Source organism: Anser anser (assembly GCF_964211835.1).
Source record: "Anser anser genome assembly, chromosome: 20".
Lineage (NCBI taxonomy): Eukaryota > Metazoa > Chordata > Aves > Anseriformes > Anatidae > Anser > Anser anser.
The window spans coordinates 8,501,507-8,528,581 of NC_139741.1; the positions used below are offsets into that span (position 1 = coordinate 8,501,507).

Sequence of the window (27,075 nt, forward strand, 5' to 3'; positions counted from 1 at the left end):
TTCCTCCTTTGCCCTGTAAATAATTGTTAAAGGTGCCATTGGGGATGTTACGCGCAGAGACTTGCAGATTTGTGTCAGCATGTCCAGCCTGAGAGAAAAGGCACCCATTTCTCTGCCCCCGAGGTGGAGCAGGGCTGGCGCTGTGGCTGGATTACCCTGTCCTTTGCTGCAGCTGGAGGTAAGCAATGCTGGCTCTTTTGCTAGTGCAGATTTGGACACAGCCTGTGCTAGTTTAGGAGTTACAAGTGAGTTCTGCATGGTGCAAAAAATCAACACCTGCAGGCGTCCCCTACCTTTACAGACTCCGTGTCCAGCAGCGGCTCCCTGTCGTGCTGCCTTGCAAAAGGTGTTACAACAGAGGTATCCTGTGCAGGGTAAAGGGTTTGCCTCCCAGCTGCTCTCTCCCCTGCAGGCATATGCAGGGGGGTTACATCTGAACTTTGTTCAAGGATGCGGATTGCGCTACAGGAAGGGTAAAGAGCTCTTGAGAGTATTTTGCTATTTGTTCAACCATGTAATGTGTACAGCGTTGTGTACTGGAAATTGCATTTGATATTCTTCCCTTGTTTTTTGATTTTGACTACCACTGTAAAGCTTGTGGAAGTACTCCCCCCACATCCTTCTCACTTCACTGAGTTTTCAGCCCTCTACGAGCGTTGAGCATCGTGTTACCATGACAGTGCAGGGCTTCGATCCACTCACACGAACGTGTTTCTCTGTTCTAGATTTAGATTGTAGTATTTCAAAAAGCCACAGACAACAGGACACATTTTGGTAAAGAATTGCTCACATACAGGAATGTAGCTTGCTCTTTTTTGTACAATATTATCGGCATAAATGCATTTATTTCTATCCATGTGTAGTGGGCCAATATGTATTTGGAAGAGAAGTTATATATACAAGATTACAGTAGACTTGCATAGGATCTACAATATTAAATATTAAATCTCTAGGAAAATGAGAAACCTTCCTGGAGACATTCCTGTTTGGTTTTTACTTGATCTTGTTTTCTGTTTTAAGGAGCTTATGCAGGCAACACCTGAGGCTACTTAATTTTCCAATTTGTTCAGTTGTGTTGTAAATCCAGGCTATTTTCTCTGAGCCATTCCAAGGTAATGTCTTTCCTGCTGCTATGATGGCTAACAGACCCTGAATAAATTTCTCTCTGTGGCTTCAGAAATTAGCCTCACAGCTCAGACTTGTGCTCAGAAAAGGACTCAACTGGGCAGCAGAAATTATAGCTGATTGGGAGCTTTCATCTCAATCTCTACCAAAAGCCACCTCGAGTCAGTACTGATGAGCACCAGGCACCTTTGTTTACCTAATGCAGGCTGTGGCTCTCATGACGTTTAGGGCCAATAGTGCAAAGAAATAAAACACCTTTCCAGGCCAGCCGAGAGTATGATATCTTCAAAATGCACTTTGTTCTTCGTGTCTTCTGGAGCTGGGCAACCTGCACCACTATGTGCCTGCTCATGTGGAGACCTGGGGGGAGGTTTTGTTCGTGCAGGGTGTCAGTCGCATCCTGGTGCAGGTCTAACAGTGTCCTTGGTCTGAATATGGGTGGAAATGTGTGGGCTGCACAAGTGCAACGTGGTGCCCAGCCAAAGGGATTGGATGTGTGGACCGCAAGCCGTAAGTCACAGCCCCATGCTTCACTCATGGGAGGACAGTTTTTTTTGTTTTTTTTCTAGGCTCTAGGCTTTTGTCTGTTCTACAGTTTTTCATTTAAAAAAATAATAATACGTAAAAGTATTCATCCCTCTAACTCACTTGATTTTTTTCCTTGCATTTTTATTCTTCCCTGAAAACAGGCTATAAAAAGCTTTCCTATTCTCACTCAGCAAATTGTTTCCCTTTGAGCACTGAAAAGCAAAATGACCAAGTCCTGCTGCATTTCCTTATCTTAAGCACTAACACAGAAAGGAATATTATGAACTTTGTTCTTCTGTCATACTCAGGGGATTTCACAAAATGAATTTGAACTCCAGAAATGTGGAGAAATCTCAAAATCCTAGCTCTTACTTAGCAAAGCTGTATCTGTATCTCACGGTATAGATGGGTACTCCTCTGATTACAATAGGAAGCTCTCTTTTACATCTGTCAACACCAAATAACCTGGTTTCACCAGACCCTCAAAAACTGTGGTTAAACAGAATGGTAGAAAGCATTGGGTGAATATGCCCCTCTATTGGAAAGGTTGGAAAAACAGATAAATTGTGGTTTCATAAAGCTGTAGCTGTGAGAGTGAAGTCATAACAGACGCTTAACAAAAATGCCATTTATTGCTCTTGGGGCAGGGCATGAGGGGCAGAACAGTCTGCTATTAAATACAGAGGGCTGAAGCTGCTCTTGGTGCAGTTGTGCTGGGTTACTGGAGAGGAGAATTGGGCCCTATGACAGAAATATCAAGCATGAGCTTGGGGAGCAAATACTTCTATCAAGGATGTTCTGAGACTTCTCAGTGTTCAAAACTGGTAAAAAGTCCCTGGTTATATTACCTCCTGTGTCAGAAACTGGTCAAATCCATGACATTTTTGCCTGTCTTCTGCAGGATTTGCTTTTGCCTTCACCTAGCCATTGATCAGAATGTAAAACTGCATGGGAACCGTGCTACAAGATGCCTTCCTAACCACTCCAGACCCTTTATCTTATTTTCCCAGTTGGAAACCTACAGGGTAGATAGAGCCTGAGTCATTCTTCATCTTCCCTTGCATCCTATTTCTGCCTTGGAGAAGCACAGATGAGTGTGCAAAGTGAATCAGAACAGCCATTTCTGTGTGAATGACATTTATGCAGATACTTAAGGTCAGGGACTGCATTGCCCAAAATAACTAGATAGAGTTGCGAAAACAAAACAACAACAACAAAAAACAAAACACAAAACTTAGGAGTGATGTTTCTTTCAACCAGATGCGTTGTTAGTCTGAAGAACACGGATCCATCTCAATGTTTTGTACCTCCATTTGTTATTGATCTGAGGGGCTTTTATTTTTCATGTTATAAAATCGCCCCGGCTCATAAATCACAAAGGCACCCTGACAGCTTTTTCCTGTCAGGAAAGCCAGGTCAGCTCAATTTGAACTAGAGCAAACCTCCCCTGGAGAATTCCTGGCCTCTGCTCCTTTCCCCAGCTCCTGCAGGGACAGTCACATTGAGGTGTGCTCTGTTAGGACGGAGAGTATGGAAAGGGAGCAAAAGCTGCCATTCTGCCCCAATATGATTAATACAAGATGTTTGAACTTCACTCCTCATGGCTAGAAGCTTGCTGGCCCTGAATGATACGTGGTATGCAGTGCTAGAGCTCTGTGTCAGAGATGGTTTGTACTTTGCTGTAAACCTAGGTGTGCCAGAGGATGCACAAGTGTGATGGAGAGGGGTGTGCTGGGGATGCAGCTCTGCCTGTGTCCTCTCAGAGTCACCATAAAAGAAAGAAATCAGTAATCAATGTTCTAGAACCCAGAAACAACCATCCCTTGGAAAAAAAAAATCCTAAAGGAACACGGAGAAGTTACCTATTAACTCAAAATGCCTTCAGCCTTGAGGAAACGGCAAAGTTTTCTGCAAAGGAGAAGGGATTAGTGCTTGTGTGCCGTCTGAGCGGCAGCACCCTGCTTCCCCCCTTCTTCTCTGCTGCTGTAAAGGATCCCCGCTCCTGGACAGCCCCAGCACGTGCCCTGCAGAGGCCAAAGCAGGAGGCAGCTCTGTGGGGCAAGTCGCTGAAAGGATGGGCACGTGGCAGCTGTGCCTGGGAGGCACTTGTGAGAGGTGCTTTAACCTTGCTTTGCCCCCTGCTTGCAAGCAGGGGCTTAAAAGGGGGCTGAAGTGAAGTGTTGTAGCTTGTGGCTCTCAGCAGCTGTTTGTCAGACCCCAGTTACAAAGTGCATTGGAGCGGTGAATCCAATTGTGCTGCGTGGGGACTGAGGTGGAATAGGCCTTTGTGCAAAGGCTAACGTAGCACTTTGACATTTGCACCTGGTGTTACTTAACGCGCATTGACCTTCACCTGGTAAGAGTCCTAACTAGGACTCTTCGAAGCCCGTTATGATGTAGTGTTTTTTGTCTCATCACACAAACCAGAGAATTCAAGGGATTTTAGAAGTTGGAGACCCACACAGTCAGCTCATAATGGTCTGCTTAAAACCAAAGCCCTACAGTCAGCTCAGAAGCAATCCCAGGAGCTTAACAGCATGGACAGCTGTGCTGGGAAAGCCCCTAACACGATCGATATCTGTCAGCAGAACGTCCTTCTCATGAAGCTGCCAGGCATAAAACAGCCGAGTATTGAAGTTCAGTGGCGTGCAGAAGAAAGCCCTCGTGAAGCTGTAAATGCTGCTGAGCTTTCCCGGCAGAGTGGAGTGAATTGAGACAGATATATTTATATCACTTGGAATGTTATTTAGTTGCATACACATTTTAGCAAAAAACCCGATTAGCTCCCGCAGCCCGTATTCTCTAATTCTTTGTGTTATGCCTTTAAGCATCACACTTGCTAGCCCCTGTGTTTTCTTGTACAGCAAAAGAGGACACTAATTTCACTAATTCACTTCTCCTGTTAAGATGCAGCGATCTACTACTAACCATTGGCAACACAAAATTCAGTGCAGGGTCTGGACCTGCTATCTGCCGGACAGCTTCTCCTCACTGACCTTTTCCCCCTGCTTCTCAGTAGAAGGCAAAGGCAGCTGCCCACTCTTTGCCTTTAGAACGGAAAAAGACAACCACTGTGTCCCCTTGTACTATTCTCTTATTCCCTGTCCGAGGTAGGAATTATCTCTGTTCTCTTGCTGTCAGTACAGACTCCTGCCCTTTCTCTACCCGCCTAACTGAATGCCATTTATCACACTTAGAGTCTCCTGAGGAAGATGATGAATTTGCTTTCTGCGAAAGTTGTGCTATTCTCTTTATACCAAAACTGCATCAGTGTCCGTACTTAAGGTGAAGATAAACATTGCTGGGCAGTGGTGAGGAATTTGGGAGTCTGGAGCACTTGTAGCTATTGAGGACAAGGTATCATCGTCACTATGAAGGCTAGTTACATCCTCCCTGTGACTTCCCACAAATGGATTAACCCCCCTGCAATACTAGCTGTGCTTTTTGGACCTAAATGCACACAACTTGACAGCCTGCAATTGGGTTTGATAAGTAGCTTTTCACTGAAAGCAGAATTCAGTTTAAAAAAATCCATAATGGGCAGTAAACTTGACTTTTTACTTTTCTGCATTATGTGAGAGGTTCACGTAGTTTGAGGAGCAGGTGGAAGCAGTCCCTTTATTATGTCATGTCATTAAGTATGCGAAGCTTATTAAAACAAAATATCATGAGAAATCTGCTGTTCTACCAGCATCATTTTATAGATTTAGTTTTCAGAGCAAGGCTTTACAATGGCAAGGTTTCTATTTATCTTCAGTGGGGTGAGAGCACGCTTGTAGATTCCAAGTGAAGGTAAGCCAAAGTTGAATTTCTCTGTAGGCTGTTTTCAACCAGGACATCTAGCTATGACTTTGTCCCTTTTATTTTATTTTATTTTATTTTATTTTATTTTATTTTATTTTATTTTATTTTATTTTATTTTATTTTATTTTATTTTATTTTATTTTATTTATTTTATTTTTAATTTTATTTTTAACGTAACAGCTCCACTGGCTATCTGCACGTTTTTTTTGTTGAAGGATGAAGTTGTGGCACAACTAGCAGCCTCTCCAGAACTTGTAACACTGAAGCGACCCTCAGATCTCTCTCAGTCCCACCAAATCTGAACCTGAGGGGCACCTCTTGGAGCACTCCTGCACTCTGAGCAGGTGGGAGCAGCCCGGTGCATGGTCTGCCAGCTGAAGACCAGACACTCAGATGGCTATATTAACTCCATGGCAATAAGATTACATATAGGAGGAAGCTTTTCATATATTTATTTTACTTTTTTTACTCCCCAAAGGGTTCACCCTTGACGCCTCTTACTGGTCCTGGCCTGCTGCTTTGCTGGGGCCTCTTTTTCCAGCCGGTACAAAGATATGAACAGTTCCATGGACTCTATGCAAAGAGTTAATAACTTTTTGCTAGTGTATCAGGATGTGTTGATGAAGATTCTGTTAAGTAAGAGATGCTAAGTCCAAGTTCAAGGCAGCTTGTGAATAACAGGATCATTTTTCATCTCTTTTTTCCAATATTGCTTGCTCAGGACTGTTTAAAAAAAAAAAAAGGAGGGGGGGAAATAGAGGAAGAGCCTCCCAGGTAGTCACATTAAATATGGACAATAAAAATCCAAAGTGTCTCGCCCACAGAAGTTACCAGAAGCAGATGGTAAAAAGATAAATGAACGGGAACTGGCAGCGTACATAGCACAACCCCAACCTCCTCAAAACAGGGAAAGAGAAAGGAAAAAAAAATCACTGTGTACCACTTAGAAGTGACCACAGGGAATCTCTTCATTAGCTGGAGGGCTTCCCAAATCCAGTCCTTGGCAACCCTGCACGTAAATTAATGCTACCGAGGATGCAATCTGGCCTGGTGCCGTCTGGTATGCAGTGAATACCTCTCTGGAGGGTCATATTATCAACACCAATATATGGCTGTTTCTCCCCTCATTGGTTTCCTTTATGGGAAAGTGCAGTGAAAAAATGATTCCCTTCAAATTATTTACATGTAAACCTTATGATTTCAGAGGGAATAGCAAGACTGCAATTAAATTCAACCTTATTAGCATTAAACCCCAAAGCAATCATGTCAAAATAGATCTGAACGAGAACCCCCAAGAGTGAGCAGTGAGGAGGAAATTGTTTCCACGTTCTTATTTCTGGCTGTTGGTTTTAGTCTCCTCCTATGTGTCTGTGCTGACGAAGTGCACATGTTAGAGACACAGCAGTACTCCCACAATTATACCCCAGCTGACAGTACTCTCCTCCAGGAAAACTCCTCACCATAGGCTCTTCAGGGATATTTTTGAAGGATTTATGGAAGAAGGTTTCCAAGGGTAGTCATTCACCGAGGCCGCTGAGAAGTCCTGCTCTGCCACAACCTTCCTGTGTGGTAGTACCCAGTCTCTAAAACCCAGTTATCCTAATTTACTGAGGTGCCTTACTCCCTCTGCAATCCGGTGGAGCTACAGTTATGCCCTGGGCCCTGTGCCACTGGGTGTTTGTGAGGCTTAGTGCGTTGAAGAACGTGAGCATTGAGTGAATTCTTCTATGAAATATGTGTTCCCGTTAGATGCATTTAGAAAAATCCCATGCTAAAGTCTCAAGGAACCTGTCTGACCTCTATAAAGAACGAGGCCAGTGGGAGGCTTTGTAGGGACTTGAAAGCTGGCTCAGCCCGTGCCTCTGGTAGTTTGTTGCAGGGAAACCTTATCGGCAGCCTTCAGAGATCGAATTGTGTGTGCTGGGTATCTGCTGGCTGGGTAAGTGCGCATAGATCCACCCTAAATGCCTCACAAGGGCTCCTGCTGTGAGTGATGTTAAAATCTTTCAAGTGCTGTGTATCTAGTCGTATTCAAGGTTAAACTGATTATCAAATTTCAGGTTAGGAACAAATTTTCATGTTCCAATTACGTGGTGCCGTTGGGGCTCGTTAGGTCTCCCCTGTACTGTGATAACTTCCCAGGACCACTTGAGCATTTCCCATTCAGCAGTATTCTATAGAAACCAGAGACGCTTGCAGTGACTTGACATTTTCTGTGGTCTTTAATACCTGACAGCTGTGGACTCGCCAAATTTTGGGCCAGGCTTGAGGAAGGGTGTATGATGTGCGTATGGTGGCTCCCTCTGGACTGAATGCCCTGCATGAAGTTGTCTGCCCTGGTGGCAGGAGTCGGGGAGTCAGGCTGTATGTCAGCTGCTAAACTGACAGGCTTTTAGGGAGCGGTGGCACTTCTGTCTGACCCTCACTCCAGCGAGGGGTATGTAAAAAAACGTAGAAATAGCTAATAACTACTACTTTTAACCCAATAATTCTACTCGCCTCTAAGCAGTATCTTCAGCACAAGATTGGCAGACAAGAAAACAAAACTGAAAGCACATGAAAATCTAATCCAGCCTAAAGTGTGCTTCTTTGTCCCTTCAAAAACAACACACGGCCATAAACAACCCTGTGACAACAGAGGAGTGTTGGAGGAAAAGCAAGTGGCACGTGGTACGGGGAGCCTTGTCTCAGGGGAACCGGGGACGGAGGGGCATTTGGTTATTTTTGTACATCTGAGTGCAAGGGCTGGGGAAGGAAAGTTGCAACGTGAAGGCTGTTTTGACTCACATCAGCTGGAAATGCCCAGCAGGATCTGGCTGTGTTTCCACTCACATCAACCTGTGCCAGGTTGTGCGGAAGCAACTTCGTCTCTCTGCGAGCTTTTAGCAGAATGGGGTTGCTCTCAGACATCCGCACGGGTTAGGTAGAAGAAAGGCTGAACTAACAATCTCTTCTGTGAACGTTCACGGATGAAGGCAAACTAATAATTTTTTAAAAACTGCTATATAGCTAACAGTTTTAAAGTGATTTTTTAAAAACTGCTATATAGCTAATAGTTTTAAAGTGATTTTTCTATTTCCAAAAGGTAGTAGGAGCATTTACGTAGACAAGCTGGAATGCTTTGTATTTGTCCATGCACCCAACCTCTTGGCCTGCAGCTTGGATTATTTTTTTCACCTGCCATGTCCTATGTGACACTTGCATGTTCTGCAGGTATGTGGCTAATGGATACTTCAAAGCAAAGTGAACGGCTGTTGCGTCAGCTTCCACTCATGCTTCTTTTATTCTGATATTAGAAAATGTATTTTGTAGTGGAAGATAATTTCACTTTGCTTTAAAGAACGTTGTTATAGAGAGAACTTAGAACTGGCTGCAAAGATACGGGAAAATTGTTACCCTCCTTCCATTCACAGATTATTGTTCCTGCCAATGTTTTTATTCTCAGCATTACTGACAAGTACACGTAAAGTCTCCAGCTGTTGCCCTGATGTTTTAGACATCCAGTGTAAGGGCTCTGAAGGTGGTCTGGGATCTGTTTCTTGGCTGAAGCTTCCAGACTTGGAGCTGGGAAGGAGAGCAGGTCCTTGGAGTTAAAAATAGTGGTGAAGACCTGCTTTGCCTCTTTCTGAGCAATAAAACATCTTTCCCAGGCTCCTCTGCACATCGTTCTCTTTTATTTATTTTTTTTTTCCTGCATCTTCCACAGAAGGAGATTATTAGGAATCCATTCCTAAGTCAATAGCAAATTATAAGCCTTTGACCACCTGGAACTATTCCTGGTTAGAAGACGGAGAGACAATTTCTGCTGCTATGTTTCCCATGTCCCTGTGCCTCCTGCAAGGACTGCTCTAGCTAAGGGAGCAGAGCCAGCAGTGAGCAGTTTCCACTTGTGTTGGTGGAGGAAAACTGGACAGCTTGGTTAAGAGCATCACTTGTGGTTTTATCCCAAAACACTGGTAACGAAGATCCCAGCCCTGATACACACTGGTATCCAGCTGTTTTAATTTTGTTTATATATTAATTGAATTCTTGAACTAATAATGAAAGTCCCTTTTGAAGTATTGTCACTAAAAGGGGGAACAAGTCTTTGGAAATTAATAGAAGTAATTACTCGGGTGCAAGACGATTCTCTGCTTGTCACGGTGCAAGCTGTCAGGTCAGCTGCAGAGGGAGGCTACGATGTTTAACAGCTCAGTGAGGTTCCTCAGCCTGGCTCAGTGAAATGCATGGAGACAGCAGAAAAATTCAATTTGTAAATGTGTTTGGTGTTAATTATTTAGCATGCAGGACTGGTTGTGCAAGGGTTTCCATCAGAAACAAAATTTACTCTCACAAGGCCGGTTACTTTCCCTAACCCAGTAAGGGACCCTTTGATGCTCCGAGCATAGCAAGCTACATCTCTTATTTTAACATTTTCTTTCCTTAGGTCCAAAGACTGCTTTACGCCTCTGCTAAGCTAGAGGGGAGATACCTGCAGTGACCACCTTCTGCATGAACAGGTATCATAAGCTACAAAAACATGAATTTAGAGTTTAATATAGCACTGGACTACATAATGACCAAGTTTAAATCCCAGATCTGCTCAAACTGCTTGTTCTAGATGCTTTTGATTGCTCTGCCTGATCTGTTGATATGATTAGCTACACACTGATATAAAATATATGAAGTGTAACTGTTCTCAGCAGAATGGGATCTTACGTTCACAGACAATTTGGAGATGCTACTGTAAATGCTCTACCCTTACGTGTTAGGTTGACATGATGGGATTAATCAACTATGGTGCAGTATGCTATGTCTTGACATAATTCTCAAGGAGTGCCATGCTTCTGTTGCTTACTCGAAAAATACCTTGTTTCCTGAAAATGCTGAACTTGTTCTTTTGGCAGGAAAACTTTTCATTTGAAAACAATAAATAATGTAGATATTTAGTCTGATTTAGTAAGTTTTTAAATGTATTCCACTCAAATTTTGTTCTGGTTTAGTTTCCTGGAAAACAAATGAAAAAAAAAAAAGCTGGATCATCTCTAAATGTGTTTGTTTTTGTTTTTAAGTTCTGTTAACAAAACAAAGCCAGCTATCAGTAGCCTAACAGTTCTCGTTCTGGGACTAGCCTGAAGAGAAAATGGAGCTCAGAGGCTGTATGCAGGTGAATGGAAGCTTGCATATACAAGGCAGCTCCAAAAGTAAAAATAAAAAATCTACACCTTCATCCATCTGAATGACCACAGGAGGCATATGGGAAGCACTCCCAGGAGAGGAATAGCACTTAACAGTGCATACAGCAGCATCTATAAAGTGCTTGCCATCTTCCAATTAGCAGAGGATAAGTATCCTCTTTGTTCTTTACCCTGAAACGAGGCTGCCAAATCTGGCAAGGACCTTATAGCACAGCTTCGGAGGCAGCATCACCAGTGTTCTTCCAAGGCTTACCGTGCGAGGTCTTCCCCTGCTCCTCGCAGTGTGCGCTGTCAAGGTCAGCTGCTGGGGTGAGGCTTTGGAACTCCACAGCCTGCTGAGATCTCATCCGCACTGACTGAAATGCGTGGAGACAGGAAAAAGATTCAGTTTGTAAACATGTTCGGTGTTAATTATTTAGTGTATAGGGATAGGTGTGCATTGTATCCCTAACAGAATAATGACAGTCCTTCCCTGAAGGGTCTGAAGACCAAGGCATTATTAGAACATGATGCAGCTAAAAGCGTGTTTTGACCATTTCCAGATGATTTGGATGGGTGAGCCAGACTTCTTCCTTTGCCTGGGCTCTGTTTGCAGTGGCAAATATATAGGATGGAACGAAGGGGGGAATTGTTCTTTTCCTTGTTCTTTTTGAGATCTAGACAGATGAAGTGGAAGAGGAGGGCTTGCTCCAACTTACGTTAAGTTCAATTAGATGGGAGCAAATGCTCCTTTGGGAAGGGTGCATATGTTCCTTTAATAGCTCAGGGCTTTCTGCTGGCATAGCTATATTTGTGTCATATAGCAATTAGAGCTCAGGCATAATGACCTTATAGTCATCTTGACAAGCAGTGCATTAATTCACTGAAGAAGCTGGATATCTGACATGCTCTGCCTCAAGTCTTACTTCTTCGTGAAGTGTCCAGAGAAATCCTATGCACTTACTATAGCAGCAAACAGTACTTTGAATACCTATGGCACCCGCTACCCAGAAAGGTCAAAATCAAAGCATGACATTCCTTTACCCAATTATCCATGCAATAATATTTTACAGTCAACTCCATGTGGGTTACGGAAACATGATTATTTTGATTGGCTACTATTATGTTGGTGCACGTATCTGAGGAGACTGAGATCTTGAGTGCTCTCCCGAGTCCTGATGTCCCTGCATTATCCAGGTTTGGAGAATGAAAGCACCTCCCAAATTCTTCCCCTCTCCTGTGTTTAGTCTGCAAGAAGAACAGACAGATTCCACAGAAACCTACACACTTGGGCTTAGGAAGGACTAAACCAAGGTTAATATTTCCTCTGAAAAACATTCTCTTTCTGCAGGAGCAGGCTACAAATTTGTGAAAATGAACCAGGCTTGTCTAGTTCAAACTCTACAAGTTCAGAATGTTATTTAGAGGCTGTTAGGATTCAGTTTCTATTTAAATGTTTCTTTCTACTACAGGGAGACTGGGCCAGAACTAGCACCGTAACTTTTCACTTCAGCTCCATCACTCCTCTACTTTGGACAAAGCCTAAACCACTAGAGGTCAGGGGAGGAACAGGCAGGGAGACCCCCTGAAAAATGGAGGTGAGGATAAAATTCGGCAAAGGAGGCATTTCTCCGTGGCTATATGATTTAGGCTAACTTTGAGAGCATTGATTTTTCTAGACAACCTTGTAATGAAAACACAGGAGTGTTACTGGTATTTGACATCTTTCTTCGGTCCCTGGTTTTGCTGCAGATTCCCAGCAAACCCTTTACAAGACACCTGATTGCTCTGTGCCACAGACCCCCATCTGTCACTCAGATTTCTGCTGCACGTTGTGTTTTCTTCATTCACATCAAGCACTGTAGGGCAGCGATTGTCTTCCCCCACAGAGGGAAGAAGAATAGGGCCCCACCATCCCCTGGGGCTGACCGAAATGCAGGACATTCACCACTTCTCTTATCTCCGAGCATTTTCTTCAGCTAGAAAAACTTGGTTAACCTGGCCTAACAAAGGAGGTCCAGCTGCAGGATGGAGGCTATCTGATGGATGAAAGCTATTCATCGGGTGCCCTTTCAATGTATTTTTGCTTTTCGTCTGCAGCGTGTTGGTTGTACGCAGAGAAGTCAGGCTGTGCCTGCCGGACTGGCTCCCGTCAGCAGAAACTAAGGGGCCGGGGGACGGGACCCTCAGCAGCACGTCTGTGGGTGAGCCCATGGTGGCGGGTGGCCATGTGCCAGGAGAGGGAGCTGCCTGCCCTCTGGTGGAGCACACAGGGCGATGTGGTTGTAGGGGAAAGTACAGGTTGTCACCTATGCCTGCTTCTTGCAAAGCCGGAGGGAGGCCAGGGGTGAAGGGAGGCAGGGTAAGGACAGGTCTTGTCTTGGCCTTTTTCAAGGCTGAGATGCGTTAATCCTTGTGTAGGAGTCTTGCTGATGTCCTCAGAGCAAACAAGGAGGCTGCGATGCAGGTGATTGGTATTCTGCTTGTCGGCTTGGGGCGGCCACAGCAGAATCAGGGTGCAGGATACTGCAGGGTGGTAGCTCTGGGAGCCCTGTGCATGTGTGCAAGGGATGCCAGCACACACCAGGGCACGTGCTGAAATCTCCGTGGCTGAGGTGAAACAACAGGCTTCAGCCTATGAATATTTTAAAGTTCTTTTGAGTATTTCTCCGCTATTTGTTCTGTCACTTTCTGTAAGAAATCTGAACTAACCCAGGAAACCCGACCTGCGTTCCAGGTACGACGCAGCACGCAGTAGGGTTACACCCAGGGAAGCATTCCCCACGAAGGTTTGCCCCGCGCCTGCTGCTGACCTCCCAGGCTGAGCAAGCTGGTGTCTGGCTCATGCATGGGGCACGTGCTGCTGGCTAGGGGCTGTGAAACAAAGTGTGAGGAAGTATCAGAAGGAATTTGAGGGTGAGTCACGTACCGAGGGCTTGGAGTTTCTAATGCATCTGGTTGCTCACAGTGTTGTTGCAAGAAACAGAGTATTTCCTCATCCTCACAAGGTTGTTTGATTACTGCACTCAGAGTCTTCTTCCCCCCACCCTGCCCCACCCCACTACGGTAATGGGATTGCCACCTGTCCCCTGGGGGTGTGGGAAAATAGCTCACATTTTTCCTCATCATTGCTCCTTTTCTGTAACTCTCGTCCCTGGTCTCTTACAGCTGGTGGCATCAACAAGCCCCTTTGTAAATGCCTGGGGGAGCTGTGGTGATTAGGGTCTTCTGGGCTGCTGCGTAAGGGAAGGGCTCTGGCTGCCCATGGCAGGCACGCTTTTCCATACTGAGTGAAGTGATTGCTGCTCAAGGAGTATTAGGCATGTGTGAATGATTACACCCACAGCTTCACGGTTAGTGCTGCTCATTCTCCATCTGCTCCAAGGAAGATCGAGGAAAGCTGCCAGGAAAATACAGTAGTAAATAACGTTTCTATTGCACCTGCCATCAGAGAGTGGTGAAGTGTTTTTTGAGTTATGCTGAAGTCCTGCTGCCGCTAGGAAATGGGAGCACGTTCTTGTGTGGTCTGGTAGTGTGCAAACTGGGCGATGCGGAGAGCAGACTTATCCCTGGGCAATGGGGAACTGGTGGAGCCGATGTCCGTATTTCCATTTTCAGGCTTGCAATATGAACTCTCAGCTGAGGGTGGAGCACAGCAAGTTAGACGCCTCGACACGGCAATTTCAAGAAATTGGAAGTGCTACCAGATTGCTCAGTGATTTCTTAGACTTTATTTGTAAATATTGCTGTTCGTGGGCTTGCTGTACCGCAAATGCCCACTGGGCGGGATGTTGCACCTTCCTTCACATCGCACGGTGACAGCAATCCTTCCCTGGGACCTCGCACCAGCTGGTACGGCGAACCTCCCAAGAGGTTACTGCTTCATCCACAATTTAGCAAGAGATTTCTGCGGTTTCCAGTGTATTACCCCTTGTACTCAAATACCTTAACTAAAACTCTTGGGCACTTCTTTCTTCACTCTGCTCCCTGTAAATAAATCTGCAGTTAGAAAATATTCTCTCCTTGCAACAAGTACCAAGGAAGTAGCCTGATCTGATTCAGTCGCAATGCTTTGAAACAAGAGCATCCCGCAGAGTAGGCTGTGTCAGTGCAGTGCCTCAAGAAGCATGCTGTGCCTAAAGATAAAGGATACGGCCCCTGCCTCTCACCTCACACGGAGATACCTCTTTTCTAAAGAAATGGGGGGGAAAAAAGTAAAGATGTCGGTGTGAAAGGCCTTCACTAAAGGTGTTGCAGCCCAAGGGTATGTTAGGAGTGTGGGCTGATGCTCCCCATTGGAAGCCCCTTAGGTTTTGTGTTTTATCCAAGCTCACACCACAGCGGGAGGGCAGCAGCCTGTGGATGGCTGGTTCAGAGGGAATTCTCTCTGCCTCTAGATACAAGCAGGAGCAGGCTGCGAGTGGCTTATCTGGAGGCTAATATAAGTCCTGAACCTGTCCTGGATGGCTCACATATTTTCCAGCTTAATGTTAGGTCTTGCAGTGCAATGAACTCTGTTTGCTCATGCAGGGCTAGCTACTCTCTATTTTTTTTCCCACCTTCTTGCTTTTAGGGTATTTTCAATATCTAGGCTCACAGCTGGTGCTAGATGCACCTGTTTGAGGCCTGATACATGATGGTAGCTACCTTAGCAGGCTGTTAGCAGGCTTTGCTTCATGATATGCCTGCCTTTCTCAGCTGCAGCTTGAATTAGGGGCCCCGTGCTCTCCAGCCAGTCAGCTGAAGCACGCTGCAGCTGGCTGTTTGGCTGGATTCCTCGGCATTGGAGTCTGCAGTGCGAATGTGCTCCCTGGGATCCTTGATGTGGTGTGTCGGTATTGCCAGAGAGGACAAACGCGTTACTGTGCGTACCACCAACGTGCAGCCAGTTCTGGGGAGGGAGTGCAGGGCCAAGCAGAATGCAGCAAGTGCAAAATGGGCTGTTCTTCTGCACAGCCCTCACTCTGTTCCTGTGTTTTCCGAACACAGGGCTGGAGGAAGCTGTGGTAGGGATGAGGGGCCTGACTCGTGGCACAGGCAGCCGTATGACTTAGAAGGAAGTGCCAGCAGCAAAGAACTACAGCCACCTTTAAGCATTTTGGTAAACCCGCCCCTGCATCGTCACCGCAGAACACCTGGCCTGGAGGTCTCTGTCACCACTGAGGTCAGAAGGACAAGCCAGGTTGCTCACGGGCGCTTTCTAAAGGCGCTTCTTTTCATGTCTGCAAACCTAGATGATGATTCTGAAAGAAGCCTTGGATTTCATACGTAAGGAAGTAAAACATCACTGGGAGGACTGCACAGCTGTTATCACCCATCTGGGGAATGCCTGCTACGCTGGTTGGCGGTGACAGCTTTCCTAGCCATTTGCTTTCTAGCTGTTCAGGCTAATCAAAGCTCAGCAGAGACAGTAACTTGCTGCTCACCTGAAATACGGTTTGGACTGTCATGATGTTTTAGTATTTGTGTGTCGCTTCAAAGAACATTACAGACGTTGTGTTTTTCTTGGAGATGCTAGTGGATGAGCTGGAGAGTGTCAGCATCAGAAAGTTGTGCGGATATAACCTATACACGTAGCTTTCTGTAGGTTTATCTCTGCAAAGGCTTGCACAGTTTGGCTTGTCCAACTTTTGAAGGTTTCCTCTGAAGTGGTAATACTTTTTCATCTCGTCAGAGACCTTTGTTTTACTTGGTGACCATTGAATGGAGGAAGAAAGGAAATGAAGTAGCTTGTTCAGGGCCAGCAACAGGGGCTGTCAGAACTGCATTTAGTTATCTGGTATAATTCTGCCTGATGCCGTGCCAAAACCACACCTCTCCAGGGAGCTGCTTAGATGGAGCAGGGCATTCTTATGGCCTGAAGTCAGCTCAGGTTTTGCATCTTGTTGAACTAGTTTTTCTCACCCTGTCAGTGATAACTGCGACAAGAGCAAATCGACTCCTACCTGTGCGACCCAAACAAGCTGCCGGTTAACCCTGCCATGCTTGTGTGGGAGGAGGATGTTTCCAAGTGCTAAGAGGGAAAGTTACTGTTAAGAGGTCAGTTACATAATTATGTTGCTTTTAGGGCACACTTCTCCATGGGCTGGAGGTGGAGAAGGGCAGTGCTATTCCCATGGCGCTCAGATGTGAAAAACGGCATTGTGTTTCATCGCCCATTCCACAGGGAGTTCAGTCCACAAAAATGAAGGAAAACCCAAATGCTAAAAATGTTTCTCTGGAAAAGAGCTCACAAAACATTCATGTGGTATTAAGGGCCAGCTACTTTGTGGTGGTAAAAGCGCTGTGGCTTGGGTATTGTTGAATTGTGAAGTCCTTCACAAGTTGTGGTTTCTTCACAAAGAAAGCTCTGGCTGTTTTTTTCAACACTAGTATTTCCAAGGCCTTGGTTATTTTTTCTATAAGCAAAAGCCAAGGAGTCAAGGGCATCAGCGAACATGTTTTTCATAATGGTGAAAAATATTTTTCAGGTATGATCAATGGTGATGAGAAATTTTCACTGCTATCTCTCATCATCCTCTAGCTACTGTCTGGCTGTGGCATAGTCTAAAGCTGCAAACAGAGCTAATGGCAGGCCCTGACTTATTAGATGTTTCTAGCATAAACTGTTGACTTTGTGATGAGCTTTTAACTTTCTCAGTCTTCCTTGCAACATGGAAGTTATGTGTAAACTACAGCTCCGAAATCCATTTGCATTGTCCAGAAAAATCCAAGTAGGACATCTGCTCCCCTTTCTCCTGTGCTAAAGACAAGACAGGCTGTAAGGAACTAGAAAGGGACAGCATGGATAAAAAGCTCTGCCAGGTTGGTGCTAGAAGGCTTCTCTCTTTTATTAGAATCATATCTGCATAAAATCTTTGTAGGATTATTAAAAAGAGACATATTACTGGTGACTATCATATGAAGACAAACCTCCCAGATAATAGACCGGAGAGAAGATGCTATTAAATGTAAGGTCAGATTGTCCTGGATATTATATCTAACAGATCTTTCTCATCAAGATGTGCCTGAATCAACAAGAGATGATATAATTTCAAATATGATTTCTGCAAGTGGTAAGGATATTATAAAAAAGCTGCTGAAAAACATTACCCTAGCTTGGGTGATCATAAGTTGGTTCTATTTAAATTAAATGAAAGGATAAACAAAAGTAGGTTTGTGAATCAGATTTTCTGTTTCAGGAGGAAAACTGATTAGGGAGCCCAACTTAGTTAAATATGGAGAAGGCCTGGAATTTTTGTCAGCTATTTTACAAATATTGCTGGAATTCCTCCTGAATGCATGACTCTTCACTCCAGCATACTGAAAGAACTAGAATATAGCTGCAGAGTGTTTGAACAAATCTGCATTTTGAGAATAGGACCCTACAAGCGGAGAAGAGAAGAACTCCTATATTTAAGAGATAGGAAAAAGTGATCTGGCTAACAGGTCTTTGGTCATCATAAATTGAGAATATTGAAAGGGTAATTGGAAGGGAAGGGGGCAAACGGACAAAGGGACAAAGTCTCATCTGGTTTTATGAAACAGGAATAATGCTCAGTTTAGCTGTGCAATTCCTTTCATAAGACAGGGAAGATAATAAGAGATATGGATCCCAGTAAAACGATTCATATAGGATTACCAAGGGAATAATTTGCAAGTGAGGATGTGAGAATAAGTGCATTTTAGGCTGAATCTTTAAAAGACGAGACAAGCAGCATTGAAATGAGATGAGAGTATTGAGAAATGAAATTCCTAACAATGCATGTGATCTTATTCAATGTTTCGTATTGTTTTACATTTATGGAGAATTTTTAAATTTAATGCAACTGAAATGGATACAATTCAGCAATACAAGGTGTGGGATTATGAACCTATAAGTCAGCAAGGATTTCTGCTATACAGAAGAATTAGGTGCAATCAAATGAGGAAGAAGACTAGATATAAGGCCAGTCAAAGGGTGGATCCAGTCTGTCAGACAGGAAACATGCAATTGTAGTTCTAGTAATCAGGAAAAGATAAAGGGTTATTAATATATGGCACAAAGTAGGAATGAAATCTCTAGAGCTCTGCATGGGGCTCTAAGCTCGGAAACAAGTGCAGAAAAAGGTTATCCATTTCCCAGTCATCCTAAGAACCAGTTTTATGAGTGAAGGTAAGAGCCTACCCTGTGAGGGGCAAGATTCTGTCTATAAATATATCATAGGAATGAACAACAGGAAACTAAATATATTTAACCCAAAAGATAGCATGAGTCAAAGAGCAAAAGGGTATGGGAGCTGTGGGAAAGTTTTTAGAATATGAAGGTCTGGAAGGCTTTTCCAGTCCCACGTTTTATGGAAAAGATAAAAGAGATGCAGCTGAACTAGCTACCATCATATGCACCAGGTGCCATCAGGAGATAATTCTATTTTTTTCTAATTGGCTGGAAACTGAACTATTTTTAGGAGCAGTATTAAGGTGGAGTCTGCTTATTTCCATCAGTGGTTACTAAATGCCCTGCACCTCTGTTTTTTGGGATAACTGTTCCTGACAGCTTTCCAGGCCAATACACATTTTGCTAAAAGAATTTCAGACCTGCCCATGAATCAACATTGAATATATGTATCCTGAAAGGATGTGCCAATCTCTACCTCTACATTCTCTTCCCCTGAGTAGAAAGCACATTTCCTGATTCCACAGCCACGCTGTAATTCAATTAAAGGAACTGCTGATGGCAATTTGTGCAGCTTATGAATGGCAGGAAAAAGTGAGTTACAGTAGTATTCAACCAGATCCTCTACTGCAAGACATGGACCTCGCTTGCAAAGGTTTTATTTTTAATGTTCTTTCCACACATTCACCAGTATCACTGTAATTCATAGAATAAGGCATAGGATACATCTGTGTGACTATTGCTGATTGAGTCGCTTTAGGAAATGATGCAGGTTGAAGAGCTTGTTATATTCTTCCTGCTGCAGTGAGTTTTTCCATTATGCAGCCCAGCCTTCTTTACAGTGGAGAAGTCTGCCAATGATGCTCAGTCTTCTCTCACCTGTAGGCACGAGATTACCTTGTTCTTTTGTCTTGGCTTGCATGGTTATGTGATTGCACGTTGGTCTGGCTGTAGATTACATTTCAGAATGAAGTTGGAGAAGATCAGCTTTGGCATCTCCAATGAGCACCAGGTATGCAATGTACCTGTCTTAGAAGAATTACCTGCTAAAAAGAGCTAGCTGGCAACAGTTTCCTGTTTGAACTATACAGGTTTTAGAAAAGTATCTGATTTTGACTTAAATAATTTTTTGTAAAGTAGAACTGCGACAATTGCTGGTGAATTGGTTCAGCTAATTATCTTTATCGATAAACATGAATTTTGTTTGTACTTCAAATCTATGTAGCTTCACATCCTAGCTGGAAAGGATTTATTTTTATTTTTTTAAATTTTTTTACGGTTACACGGATAGAACTGTAGCAACAGAATTCATTTTCCCGTATATATGCTCAAAAATCAGTGCGAGTAAGCCCTTGGCCTAAAAATCTAAACCCATTGAGCTTCTTGAATTTTTCATTTTAAAACGTCGTTCCCAGCCCCTTCATCTTTCTTGCAGCTGTTTCCTGAGTACTCACTCTTCTATTTATCAGTGGAGTGGTAGTCAACGAAACTGTACTTGTTGTGTCAGCAGTGGATGTGGCACCACAATTAAAAGGTGATGTCACTCGCTTCCTACTCCAGGTTTCTGTGATGTTCATAGCCCATTTTTTCTACAGCACTCAGTTGGGAGCTCACATTCAATTGAGCTTTCGCTGTCTGCCCAGTCACGTTTCCAGACTAGAATCTTTTGTCCTGTAAGACCTACGTTCTGTGTTCCTAGCTGTTAAAATGTATTATTCCAGTTTACCAACCAATCCTGATCGTTCCAGCAGTAAGCTCTGCCACTCTTACTTTACTAGATACTGTAGCCCTGGTTGTTGATTGCTTTTCTTCTTGTCACTAACAATATATTAAACCAAACGGAGCTAAACTTCCTGAGGGACTCCTTCAGAAATACGTTTAGTAATATATCTCCCCTTACAATTATATCTTGTGACTTGTTATATAGCCAAGTCTAATTCATTTAACGTCTCATGTTAAGTCTGAATTGTTGTGGATCCCTAATCAGCATGTTATATAATACCAAATTAAGTGTTGTGCAAAAGTCCATTATAGTGATGTTGTTACCTTTCGGCAGGCAAGCAAATTTCTGATCCCATTAGAATAAAAATTAATTTCATTTGGTAATTATTACCTTTTTACTTTTTAATAAATGTTTGTGCGTTGATACTAATTACATGATCCCCATATTTCTCGATTAATCGAGTCCCGTGTCAGTCTTTACGTTATTTTACTCACAACTACTGCCAGGTTGGCAGACCTGTATTTATACTTATAAAATATCAGCACAGCATGAACTCGCTTCCAGGCTTCTGGAAGCTCTCCATGTTAACAGTTATCAGCATGTCTTGTGTCAGCAGAGCAGAGAGCCCTCATCCAGCTCTTTTAACAATCTCTGAAGTTCTGACTTAAAAGCATCTTAAGCCTTAGTACCTTCAGACTGCAGCACAGTCTGTTGTTGACAGCTCTACTCCTTTATCTAATGATGGAGGTAGTACACTGTCAATACTACTCTTATGTTAGAATAGACTTGAAAATGAAAATATTGTTTACAGAATATTTTGTCCTTTTGCTTCGTTATCAATTTGTTTTATCTATGGTTTTGAATTTATCAGAAAATGTCCTTTTTGTGGTTATAGTATGCATTTTATAGCCTCTTTCTCAGTGAGTGGCTTCCTTGGTTGTTGTTATTTCTCTCCTAATTGGACTCATGATTGTTTCATCTTCGCGAAATAGGCCCTATTAAAACACCAGACACTATACACAGAAGTGGAAATTACTCATGAGCTATATTCTGTTTGCATACAAGAAAGACAATCCAGGTAGGAGCACTTCTACACAAATCATAACAAACAATTACGTGATCAGCTCTCTTTCTTGTTGAAGATGATGCTTAATTTAAAATTTCTCTGATTAGGAAACAAGATTGCTTGAACTAAGAAATAGTAGTTGATAATAATTTATAGAGTTGCAGTTAGTTTTGTAACCCACAACACGCGTCCCTTTACTCTGCATCTATCTCACTGAAGTGTTCTCTCCTTTGCTTTCCATGCAATAAAATATAAGCTTAAATTCAAATCTGCCCACCCCCTACTCCATGCTACTTTACCTGGACAGTGGATTGAGAACCTCCTTCTTTCTCTTTCAAGACACGAATGATCCCAGAATAATTTGGACGTTCTTCTTTAGAACATTTTTACATTCCATGATCTTGCTTGCATTCAAACTGTGACCCCTTCAAAGAATCTTGCTAGTACATGTAGCCACCATTACCTTGAGTACCTAGCTCAGCTTTCTAATTTTGGAGTAGTGGTTTAGCTTTGAATGACTTTTATCATGCTTGTGGTATAGAATTTGCTGTAACGGTCAAAGAGCTCTCTGCATGTTCTTGATCTTCTTACAAGTTGGGCAGAGCAATTCACTAGGGAAGCAACCCGTGTGTGTTCAGTTTTCTTTGATCAAGTGGGCCAATCACCGCTGTGGACTCTGGAGACTTAAGTTGAACTGCTGAAGAATAAAAGCTGGTGCCCTCCATCCTATAGATTGAGTTGTCAAATCCTGTCCCCTATACTTGTAAGCAATCATTCAGTCCAAGGATGTAACTGCTGTTCAGTCCGTCCCCAGTATCACATTATAAACCAAAGGGCTTCACTGTAAATGCTGAAAAGGCATGACAATTACTAAATGTGAAATAAAATAAATCCCTCTTCTGAATATACAGATTGACCCTACAGGTGCTGAGGCTATAGCTGTTTTTAAATGCAAATGCTTGAGCCCACATGGAGTACTATAAATTCAAGTGACCCTGATAAAGTATTAATATAAATCAGATGAGGTTATGGGACTGGGATTGTGATTTTGGGGACAATGTTTGGGACAATGGATGCTTGGCCCTAATTACAGCTGCAAGCAATGAGCTGGAATTTTCCAAGTTCCTCGAGGAAATTTGGTCTTGAAATGAGTTAAGTTGACTGTGAAAACCATGCAGTTAGAGCTGTAGAGTTTCAGCCTGCTCCACTTTGTGTGACCTCATTTCTTATCTGTCCTTATGTGGGCAAAGGCAAACGGTGCAACCATTTCTGTTGATGTTGTTTTTGTAAGGATCCCCTTCTCGTGGCTTAAGCTCTTTTGTAAGATGCCAGGAAGCTGTTTATAAACTGGAAACTGCTGGGTCTGTCCCTATTGTTTTGGGATTCCTCTGCTCCCACATGGACCTGGCAGTGCCTTCCTAAAATGCTGGGGTGGTGCAAGAATGCTATTTCTGTAACTCTCCATTCCACTCTGGATTCTTAAATGCTAGTTAATCAGACCTCAAGTATTTAGCTGTTCTGAGAAGTGGGACACTAACAGCAAATACGCATGTTATCATCTGCAGAATCTGACTCCTCTGGTGGGGGAAGGCAGTAGTTCAGGCTCAACATCTCCCATTCAAACATGGGACAAAACTTGCCAAAAATGTGGTGTGCTAGTAATTGTAGTCCCGCTGGGACCTGAGGCGAGACCACAAGCTCTGTTTATCTGGGGCACTGAGCCTCCTCTGAGTATAATGAAGGTCAGTATTTTTGGAGATGGATTACTACATTCAACAGTCCTGAACATCAAAGGCCATTCACTAGAAACTGCAAAGGATAACGGTGCGTTTGCCTGCTGTAATAACTCCTCTGGATGCTGTGATTCTGAACAGTCTGCTAGGCCTGTAGATTTTTGGTATGGTGTTTGTGTATGTTGTGTTTTTTCTTGTTGGGTGTGGGAAGGAATTATTTTTTTTCTGTTGTGGTTGGCATGAGATATACTGTGCTAACAGACTAGAACTCTAAAAAATATTGTAACCAAAAAATTCCCAAACAAATATTCAGGCACTTATGTAGGATTGCAGTAGAGGGAGAGAGTGGCTGCTAGTATTCTGCAAAAGCTAGATGTTTTCATGGCAATACAGCTTCTTCTGCATCCATTTTATCATTTCAAGCGCTACAGCATGAGGGTTAGAAAGCAACTGAGCCTTGGGATGGCAGCTCCTGTTCACGGATTTTTCCTTTGATTCACTATCTCTGCCTCCATCACATATCTGTTGGATCAAGGGAACCGATTAAAAGACCAATACATTTTGACATTGAGATGAAGTCTAATTTGCCTTCTGAGAGCTTTGTAAAACTTCTGTTTATCTTGGAGCATTGTTCATATCTTCTCTGCATAATTAAACGCTTCTGAAGGGGACGTGGTCTGGCTGTGTTGCTCTGTGCATGTGGCACCCTGTGCAAAGAGGTTTCGGTGCACTGGTGCCCAAAGCTCTCCTCAGTGAGACGTCATATAAGAGAGTGGAGGGAGAAGGATCTTGACCAGCGGGTTCCTCACATCACTGAGCACTGAACACACAAATTAGGAGTCTGGTCTCCTCAGATAGCTTAGAGAGAGAGTCCGTTTGAAAGAGTGACTGTTGGAAAATGTGGAGGTATATGCTAATGTGTAGCCCCCTTGGCTGATTTGGAAGACCTGCTTGATTCTCAGCGGTTCTACCCATTACAACATATGGTACAAGACACTTCTGAGGTGGGTGACCTTATAAATGCTGCTGTGTAAGAAAGATCAATTCCTAGTAACAGGTTAATTCAGCCAAGAAATTACTGAAGAAAAAAAGAAGCCAGGAGACAGTGGGCAATTGCAGGTTATTCTTGTTCTTGCAGAGTTGCAATCTGTTCAAAACCCCAAAATGGGTAGGACTGGAGAGAGATCTGTCATTGTCTTCTATCTGTTCACTTCCTGGTAGCGTTTCCAGAGTGAGGGAGCTTCCCAGTTTCTAGAGAGAACATAGTATCACCAGTTTCTGGGAAGGTGCTCTCCATCTCTATGACCATGGCTATGAGAACACTACTGTTTAGCAAACACCATTTCAAGATCAGGTTGTTGTAACGTGTTTTCCCTGGGGCTACGCTCAGATCACTCTAGAGACTGAAGTGGGTGCAGAAAACAAGTACTTGGTAGGCAGTGTAAGAATTTCTGTCTTCAGGGCTGGGACTTTAACCCACCTAACTTGACCTCCTATCATTAAATTACAGCCAGTTTTCTTTGTGGTGTGCAATAGCTCATGTTTGAGTTCAATAACACACTTTCTAGAAAGGCAATCAACCTGGATCCAAGAACAAAAAGGGATGGAGAATACACCCCTTCTTTAGCATTTTGTTCCAGGGGATAATCACTCTAACAAATGTGAAACAGATGATTCATTAGGATTTTTCTAACTCCAGCTCTGAGCCATTGTTCTGGTTCTTGCTATGCCTTTCTCCACTTGATTAGAGCTCTTAGTACTGGCATTTTTCTCCCCATGACAGAACTTGCACTCTGTAATCAAATCCCCTCTCAACAACCTGTAACAGCAAAAAAAAACAGCAGTGTATTTAAGCTGGAATCTACTCTGCCCCTCTGAAGAGGTAGTAAACAATGATTTTAGCAGTTCAGTTGTATGAATCATCATGCCAGTAATGCCAATTCCATCACATTTTTTCCAGTTCCCTCTGTTTTTCCTTTGCATCCATGTCACACGATTTATGTATTGGCATCTTCTCTGTTCGTGAATTGTCGTGTAGAGTTGAAGGTGTTAAGGTTGGCTGTAAGATCTTGCATGGCTGTGGAAGTAACTACCTGATCAATGCCTCCTCCTTTGTGCTGTATCTGTAGATGTTTCTGAGCTGAAGCTCCTCCTGTGTCAGAAATAAAAGGATGCTCTTACATGAAGCGCCTTCAGCTCAGTTCTGCATTGCTCCATATTCAATGGTCATCAGAAGCCTGCCTGGACTTTTGAGTGTATGTTAGCCTTCAACAGCAAGTTGGCATTTGGGCTGGTCACTCTCCTCTTGGGCATTTGTTGGATCCAGGGGATTTGGAGAAGCCACTCCACAATCTTTTTTAAGCTATTTTAATGTGCAGCAAGCCACCTTAACTTCATTATCAGCTGTGTTTGTGTACTTGATATTGGTTAGAAATGGGAAAAAAAAATTAAACTTCTGTTTATCAAGAAAACTGTCCTTTCCTAATTGCTTTCAGAGGAAGCATTTTCATGCATAAAACTAAGCTCTTTAATTTTGCCTTACCTGTTAACCTTGTTAACATCTTCTAAACAGTGTCCTCTCTTTGCAAAACAGGACTAGTCTTTGGGGACTGTACACAATGCCCATGGGGAGCACAAGCGGCGTGGAACAGTCTTTGGAGCAGACCGTGCTGAGCAGACCTGTGAGGGATCCTGGATACTTTGGCTGGCCTCTGAGGAACTTCCTGAACCCTCAGAACCACATATACCTCATATACCACTTGAATAATGAAATTAGTGGGAAAGTAAAGAAGCAGACTTGTCAGTATAAACTTTGCCATGCAGTCAGTCAAATCTGAACTGCAAATGCTGTTATGGGGTAAATAAATTTCTCTAGATTCAGACAAGTTAACTTGAACATCATCTATATTACCGCAAGCTACTCTGTTTCTGTTACCGAAACCAGCTCTGTAACATCTATGCAGACCTACTCTCAATGTAAAAACGTCACTTACCGTTACTGGGAGTATCGAGTGTCATCAGAAACAGTGCTCACTCTTCTCCTTCATGGCGCATTGCCCAAACAGAACCGAATGGCATGCTGCCTCACCAGAAAGTGCCCTTTTCACCTGCAGCACCGCCAGGTTTCCTTCTGCAGTTGCTCCCTGGATTAGGACAAGGTCTGGCCCTGGTGTCATTGGTGCCTGGTCACAGCCGAGACTGGTTGCAGCGCCGAGAAGCACACAAAGCTGTGCTGGGTGCACACACCATGCTGTGCTGCTCCTCTGAGTAACCCTGGTTTGTTCAGAGGTAGGTGACAGGTTTTGTTTAAGTACTTATCCCAGAGACGAAGGCCTCACTCATGATACAGTTCTGTAGGTAGGAAACCTGAAATCGTAACCTACTGCTCCTGGGCAGGTGCACGTGAGCTCCTAGGTGTCATTTTACTCCTCGCTTTGGAGCTAGCTTTTGTAGTTTTACTACAGGTACGACAGGCTGGAGCCACTCAGGTTATGAAGGCTTTTATCTCTTTGAAGAATTCTCCTTTTGAAATGAAATTTCTCTCGGCCCTTAGCTCCAAGGTGGAACTTTGTAGGGAGTGGGGCAAAACTGCTCTCAGCACGGGGAATTTTGGAGCCATTTTACTTCCTTTGAAGCCGTGTGTTGTTCCTGAAGCCACCGCCATGCAGTAGGAAAATCACGGGGGGGCAGGCAGAAAGCGGCGAGGTCGGCAGCACATTGCAGAACATGGCAGCTCACCCTCACCTCGCCTCACATCGTCCCTTCCCTGGCAGCGCTCCCGTGTGTAGACGACTCTGGGAGCTGAA

At 43.6% G+C, this 27,075-nt stretch overlaps 1 long non-coding RNA gene across 1 annotated transcript in view; it reads left to right on the top strand.

Annotated features, from left to right (window-relative positions):
- The window catches only part of LOC310884449, a 39,651-nt gene extending 13,382 nt beyond the window's left edge, over nt 1-26,269 (top strand). The window contains exons 6-7 of the long non-coding RNA XR_014574223.1: nt 9,884-9,956; nt 25,863-26,269. This is a non-coding gene — a long non-coding RNA (uncharacterized lncRNA). The remainder of the gene's footprint in view (nt 1-9,883; nt 9,957-25,862) is intronic.
- The last annotated feature ends 806 nt before the right edge of the window (nt 26,270-27,075 follow it).